At 50.6% G+C, this 7614-nt stretch overlaps 1 long non-coding RNA gene across 1 annotated transcript; it reads right to left on the reverse strand.

The window, feature by feature from the left end:
* Positions 1 to 399: 399 nt before the first annotated feature.
* On the reverse strand, positions 400 to 6149 carry LOC123637908. Its single transcript, XR_006735088.1, has 3 exons — positions 5922 to 6149; positions 612 to 686; positions 400 to 496 (listed from the first exon to the last, which is right to left on the reverse strand). It is a non-coding gene; the product is annotated as an uncharacterized LOC123637908 (long non-coding RNA).
* Between the last annotated feature and the right edge of the window lie 1465 nt (positions 6150 to 7614).

Raw genomic sequence — 7614 nt, forward strand, 5'->3', positions numbered from 1 at the left:
CAGCAGGTGGCTGGACCCTGGCACTCACTTTAATGGGGAAGGAAACTGGACATCCAGAAGTCGTGGATCGCCACAGCCTTCCAAGCTGCAGAGCCCCTCTCTGGGGCCAAGCGATCTGGCCTGGAGAGGAGTCCCCCCTCGGCTTCTCCCTCCCCCAAGGGCCCGGCCTAAGCCGCTTCAGAGGGATGAAGATCCCTCCTTTCAAACTAAGGTTTGGGGCCGCCTTTTGAGGGATAAGGCTGGCGCCCTGCAAGCACAGTGACCAAGCAAGCGGCGTTTTCATTCTTGGGAGAAGCCCCTTCTCCCCACTCTCCCACCCTAAAATTACAGGGCAGGGGGCGGCTAAGGAGAAATGGCTCCTCTCTCCTCCCGCTTGGTGCTGCTGACCCCGTTCCTGGAGCTTGTCCCCCAGAGCCTGAGCACTTCCCCCAGAGCAGGGCCAGTGCTAGCCGTGTGTGGTGTTGGGGGTGGAGGGGCGCTGGCCAGCTGTGTTTTCCTGTTTGTGTGAGAGGAAGTTGGCTGTGAGTCAGCAGACACAGGAACCATCAGTAGGGAGGGGAAGACCCCTGCCTCAGGGGAAGATGAGGGGTGTGTGGGGAAGTGGTCCCCACCTCTTCCAGCTGCCCCAGCTAGGAGAGGGACTGTCATCTTCAGCCTCCTGGAGCCCCACTTTCCCAGGGCCTTCCCTTTGAGACAGAGAGTGATAATAGTAATAATTAATAATTAAAATGGCCATAATAATGGCCACCGATTATTGAGAGCTGACCTGTCCTAGGCCCTATGCAAACATTGCTTTGCAGGCTTCAATTAATCCTCACAAATACCCCTATAAATAGGGAATTTTATCACCTCTATTTTACAGATAAGGAGGCAGGGAGCATTAAATAACTTGCTCAAGGCACTGCAGCTAGAAATAGCCAACTCTCCAAGCCTACATCTTAATTACCGAGCTCACCTACAGCCCTGGACTGGACTCCTATAACCGGGTCCTTTTTTGTGGATGGGTAACTGTGATGGCCCAGACAAAGCTCCCCACAGTTGTAGTTGTGGACCTTCAACTGCAAGAAGTGAAATTAACCAAGGGCCCCAGCTGCTTCTGTCTGAAACCCCTCAGCTCCAGCTCTAAGGCCAGCTTCCCACTGGGCTGCTCCCAGCCAGCACAGAGCTCAGCAGAGATTCTAAGGCAAACCCATTCCTGGGAGACAGGGGACTCCTCTGACAGCTGACTTTGGTTCAAGAATTTCCCGATGGCCTTGCTGCACTTTCCTTTGCCTGCATGGCAGTCTAGGATGCTTCCTCCCAACCTTTGTTCCTTCCTCTCTCTTTCACAGCTCTTCCAGCCCCAGGCTCCCTGCCTCTCACACAGGCCTTTCCCCTAATCAAATCCTTGCACGTTCCATCTTGCCTTGGCAGCTTCTTCTTAGAGGACTTAGATTAACCCAGCAAGAGAGGGGGTAGGAAAAGATAGTGCAGGGCGCAGGGAGCTTGCAGGAATGCGTCCTGGGGGTCCTGGTCAGGGGTTAAGTGCGGGAGTTCTGAACATTTTTTTGTTCTCTTTTGACAGTCTGGTAAAATATTATGGCCCTATCTCAGAATAATGTTTTACAATGCATAAAATAAAATATATGGGATTACAAAGGAAACCAATTATATTCCAATACAGTTATAAAGCTATTTTTAATGTGATATAGTAGTATATGTGCTTCTTTATTAATGCCTTAAATAAGATCTAGTGGTAGGGTTGATACCTCCCATAATTTTGAAGCAGTGGTGAGCATAAATGATATTTCAAAAGATCTACAATACTTTAATAGGATATGAAAATATATGTGATCTCTATTGGTGACGAAGCCGTAGTTATGGCTAATCTGACTGGTTTGTTGCTGTCATAACTGAAGGAAATGTTAAATTTCAGCTAGAGTTCAGTGAAAATGCTATTTTTTCCCATCCAGGTTTATTGACTCCAAGATATGGGCACCAGAGCTAGAGGATCAGGGCAGAGCCAGAGAGGGGGGGACCCTGCTTCCTCCCCCCGACCCCACTCCTTTCTCTGGGTGGAGGCTTCTGGCCCTTGGATTGTACCTTACTTCTCTCTTTCTCCCTGGCTCTCCTTCTCAGTTTCTTTTCTATCTCTAGCTCTATTTCTCTGTCTCTTTTCTGTCTCTTTTTTTCTTTTTCTCTCTTCTTCTGAGTGTATTTCTTCGGTCTGTCTTCACTCTGACTCTCTTTGTGGTTTCCTCTGTGTGTCTGTCTCTCTTTCTGCCTCCGTGTCTATGTCTGTATCTTCGTGATCTGTCACTGAGGGGATAGGGCGGACTCAAGGGGACCCTGTAGCCTGGGCACAGGGGGGCAAAGAGAACCCTTTGAGTCTAGTCACTGGGAGATACAAGAGGGGATGTCCCTGTGCCTCAGGCTCTGGCCTGGGAGGCAGAGGTCTTTTCTTCCCCATTCTCAGTCTTCGAAGCTAAGGGCAGAAACGGGCCAAGACAGAAGTAAGTGAGAAGGAAAGCAGGGGATAGAGCATCCCAGGCTCCAGAAGACAATGGCTAAAGACTTTGTGATCCTTAACGTGTGTACAGTGCGATCTTTCCCCAAAATCCTCTCTGTGGAGCTGTAGTCTAGGGGCCCAGGTGTCAGGGGTTTCCTCTGCCCCCTCCATGCCTCAGGGAGAGCACTGACCAGGCATAGGGACGCACGTGCCCGGCACAGAGTAAGTCTGTAGCAGGTGTCAGCCCTGGCCCCTGGAAGGTGGGCAAGAGGAAGGTCCGTGGGCTCAAGGAAGGGGAGCCTGGATTTCTGGGGCTTGATCTGTGAATACTCAAGAATAGGGTAGAGGGCCAGGTCAACTGTTCCTTGCAGGGGTGTATGCCTCCTAGATGACTTGGGTGGGAGAGGGCTGTCGGTCTGAGAAATTGGAGGAGAGTGGTCACAGAGTATCCTGAAAGAGCTGAGGCACCCTCGGATGAGAGGTGGGGGGAATAGTGGTGTGGGAGGTGAACCCAGTCACAGGAATAAGAGTGAGACTGGGGGGTGGTAGCTAGTGTCCCTTGGAGGGGCTTCTTCCCTACGAGGCTATCGTGGGTCCCTGCTCCCTAGTCAGACCTCTCTCATTCCCACTGTCCAAAGAATCTGCTTACAGCAAGATCAGCAATGCTAGGCTGGGCGAGGGAACACACTTTACTCCAGAGACAGCTGGTAATTTAAGCTGAGCTGCCTTTTCTTTCGGGGGTACCTTCTGTGGCTACCTTGGCGTCTAGTGGACAAAGGGTACTAGGAAGAGGCTCTTTCCAAACCTTAATGCTGGAACCCCACAGACGCCGCTCCCCCTGGCTAGGGAGACTGCATGACCGACCAGCAGCATCTGAGGTAACCCAAATATAAGCTGCAGGGCTCACATGGCCCAGTGTACGCATGGAGTCATGGTTTAAAAATAAGGTACAGTCCAGAAACCAAAAAGAATGAACAGGTTCTCCAGTGCTTCATCTCTCAAAAGACCTTGTAACCTGTAGCAACATTTCTATGTTGCCCACAAACCTCAGTTGTCTGGGACTTCTCACTCGTCAATGCCTCATCTCCCCAAAGTTCTTCCCATAGCCAGCCCAGTTTTTCTCTTCCCCGTGCTCCTCAGTGTGCAGTTCGATTTAGCCTCTCTGGCATTGTGCAGGGATGGAGGAGTAGGAAGAAACACGACATTGGTAAATCTTAAATCTTAACCCTAACACGTGGAACAAAAGGGACACTAGAGAGCAGAGGAGGGGGCAGAACCAAGCAATGGGGAGATGTGGAAGGGAACTCTCCAACACCTCCTTCCAGGTCTCTCTTTGCTCCTGGCCCAAACAATACACCGCTAAGCCATAATCACCTTGGAAGCCACTTTGTTTACCAAAAGGGGATGGTATGTAGTAAGTAAGAACAAAGTCTCCAAAGTAAAACCCTGACACCCTACAAGCTGTGTGACCTGATCAGGTTACTAATCATGCCTCAGTTTCCTTTTCTGCAAGATAGAGATTATAATAGTGCCTAGAGTTGTCGCAAAGATTAATCCATGGAAATATATGGGCAATATGTGGAAAGGGCCTGACACACAGTAAGTGCTCAAAAAGTGTCTCCCGTTCCTTGTTACTATTGTTACCAGTTACTTCCACGGTAACTCTGGAATACATCTGGCTTGGCTACTTCCCCATCACCCTGGCATATCCCATTACCCTTTTTAATCAATTAGCCTGTGGCATCCTATTGCCAAATTAGACCACATTGTACCCCTTGTCCTCGGTTGTCATCTGGTCAGTTCCACCACTTTTCTTACTCAACTTCCTGTCACCCCTGCAAGTCCCGATCACCTCCATTATCTCTGTGTCCTCCAGGTCTCACCCCTTCCCCTGCCGTCACCCTCTGGGGGTGGAGGACACAGCCATAGCCCACATTTGGTCGTGATGAGATGGGACGAGGGGGGCGGGGAGTGGGCTGCAGGATCATGCTTCTTACAGGAAGGAGCATTCCCATGCAATCATCTCAGTTATTTTTCATATTTTTATTGAGCATCTCTTCTGGACCAACCACCTCTCGAGGGTTTAGAGACACAACAATGTGTACAACAGACTATGGGGGAGCATGATCTGCTAGGGAAGTGAGGCATTTATCAAAGAACCTCCAAATAAATGTGTAATTACAAACCAAGATGAGTCTTCTGAGGGGAAGCACTGTAAGAACATCTAGTAGAGGCTGCTGACCTGGCCTGGGGGTCTGGGAGGCTTCTCCCTGGAGCTCTGCTTGAACTGAGATCAGAAAGACGGGTAGCAGTTAAGTGGGGGTGAGTGGGAGTGTTTTAGGCAGAAGAATCACAAGTGCAAAGGCCCTGAGGTAGCAGCAAGTAAGAGAGACAGAGCAAAGAGCTGGGGAGCTCCGATCCAGCTGAGACTGAAGGAATCTCAAGGGCCAGGCCATGCAGGCCCTTGTAAATCTTGATTGGGATTTGGTCTCCAGTCCAAGAGCCATGGGGAGCCAGGGAAGAGTTTAAGCATGGGGTGATAGATTCAGACTTGAATTTTAGGAAGATGGCTGCATGGAGACTGGCTAGGATCAGCAAAGTTCTCCCCACCCCCAATTCCTCTGGCCTGAGGGCTGTGTCATTTCCCCAAAACTCCAGAACTACCCTCCACTCACCCCCTCCTCACTGCCCTCCTCACATTTTTGTGAGGATGAAGTCATCATGGGGGAGGGGAGGAAGTTCCAGGCCTCCAAGCCTCCTTTATCCTGGAGGGCTGGGGCAGCCCTGGGGAGCGGGAGGAACAAACACAGAACACCTCCCTCCCCCATCCGCACCCCCACAACTGGGGCCCTGTTTCCTTCCACCCTAGGCTATTAACATCAGCTATATTTATGAGAAGATACAAATTTTTTTTTAATTTTACAGAATGACTTTTGAATAAGAAGGTATTTTTATGCAATTTTGCTGTAAAACACTTTATGAAGGGCATCTGGAACTATAGCTACCACTCCCCTTAGGCCCTTGGGTTAAATCATCCCTTCTTTGGGACTCAGTTTCCCTATGAATAAAATTAATGGGCAATAAATGCTGTCCAGGAGAATTTTCTGTTCTATATCTGTGCTGTCCAGCATGGTAGCCAGTGGCCACATGTGGCCATTGAGAGGTTGAAATGTGGCTGGTGAGCCAGAAGAGCTTAATATTTAATTGTATTTAATTGTAATTAATTTAAATTTAAATAGCCACGTGTAGTTACTGGTTACCAATATTGGACAGAGCAGGCAGATCTTAAACTTTTTTGAGACTCTGATTACAGTGATGAACCCCTCACTGCACCAAACTCTACCAAAGACAGCCCCCTCCAATACCATTTAGACACCCCAGGCAGGCAGGGCAGACTGCAGACTCCCTGGGGCTGGGGTCCCTCATCACTTACCTTCTTTCTGCTTTGAAAATGCGGGAGAAGTGGGGCTTTGCCTGGAGGCAGAAGAATGTCAGGGATGACCCCCGGAGCTAAGAGACCACAGTTTTAAGCCAGGACTTCTGCCCTAGCTGGTGCACCTCCCACACATCCAAAGAAAGGCAGGGAGAGTAAAAGCCCGGGTGGGTGATATTAAGGACATTCGGTCTCTTTGCTCAGTCTCTGCCTGAACTTCCTCCTGCCCTACCTCCCTGTAAACCACCAAACTGCCACTGGGCCAATTCCTCTTGGGGCACGGAACTCCACTGCAGTGTGAGGCTGTGCTCTGGAGGTGGGGCTGTGCCCTGCGCCTGCAGTGTTTGTGAACTGGGGCACTGGGAGTGGCCAGAGGCTGGGAGACTGTGCTAGTCCATTTGTGCTGCTGTAACACAATACCTGAGACTGGGTCATTTTATTTTATTTTATTTTATTTTATTTTTATTTATTTATTTATTTTTTAAAAAAGAGACGGGGTCTCACTGTGCTCAGGCTGGTGTTGAACCCCTGAGCTGCAGCTATCCTCCCGCCTCGGCCTCCCAGAAAGCTAGGATTACAGGTGTGAGCCACCGCCTGGGTCATTTTGAAACAACAGAAATTTATTTCTCATGGTTAGAGGCTGGAAAGTCCAAGGTCAAAGTGCTGGCAAGTTCAGCGTCTGGCAAGTGCAGCTCTCTGCTTCCAAGATGGCACTTTGATGCTGCATCCTCCGGAGGAGACAAATGCCATACCCTCACCCTCGCGTGGTGGAAGGGATGGAAGGGGCTCGCCCCCTCAAGCCCTTTTATAAGGCTAGTCCTTTCATGCGGGCAGAGCCCTCATGGCCTAACCACCTCCCACAGGCCTCACCTCTTAATACTGTTGTATTGGGGATTAAGTTTCACTATGACATTTGGAGGGACACAAACATTCAAATCATAGCAGAGACCTAGGCCAGAAGGGGCATTCCCTGGGCCTTCTTTCGGTTCAGCCCCTGTTGGCCTCCCTGCCCTGGAAAAGGGGGAGGTCACTGCTTTGATGCTCTGGATCTTCTGCCTCCTGCTGCCTCCTCCTGCCCCAGCATCATGCACTCACTCAGGATGCTGTCACTGTCCAGAGCCTCTGAGACTCAGGCACAGTCCCCAGTACGGAGGCCTGGGGGGTGCTCAGAGGAACCCACTTCCAGCCTTGCATGGAGGGGGCTGTCCACTCAAAGCGGGTGGAAGGGAATATTGTTCTTCCTTCTCACCCCCAGGATCCGATTACTCCCTCCCAGAAAACTCCCCACACAGACCCACTTACAGGGGACAACTTTCACCGGGACTTAACTTCCTACCCTGTGATCTCCAGGCCTGCTTTCCTGCCTCTGCCTGCCCCCTCCTCCTTCATCCCTCAGATGTCCACCCCCTTCCCCTCCCGTCTGGAAAGTGGCTGGTTTGTTCCTGCCCCCAGAGTCTCGATTTCTTTGGTTTCGGCAGAGAGGCTGGAGTGGCCAGACTCAGGCTCCAGCACTGACCACAGTGTGGGATGCAGAGGGGGAGACAGTGCTCAGGAAACCCCTTGTCTTAGTCAGGTCTTCTAGAAGCAGTGCCAATAGGCAGGCCTAGGAGTAGGGTGAAGAGAGTAAGCAGCCTTTTAAGGAGGTCTCAAGGTCGTGCAAGTGCTAAATCCTTACATTTTGTGCCTTGGGCAT

Source organism: Lemur catta, chromosome 5 (genome assembly GCF_020740605.2).
Source record: "Lemur catta isolate mLemCat1 chromosome 5, mLemCat1.pri, whole genome shotgun sequence".
Classification (NCBI taxonomy): Eukaryota; Metazoa; Chordata; class Mammalia; order Primates; family Lemuridae; genus Lemur; species Lemur catta.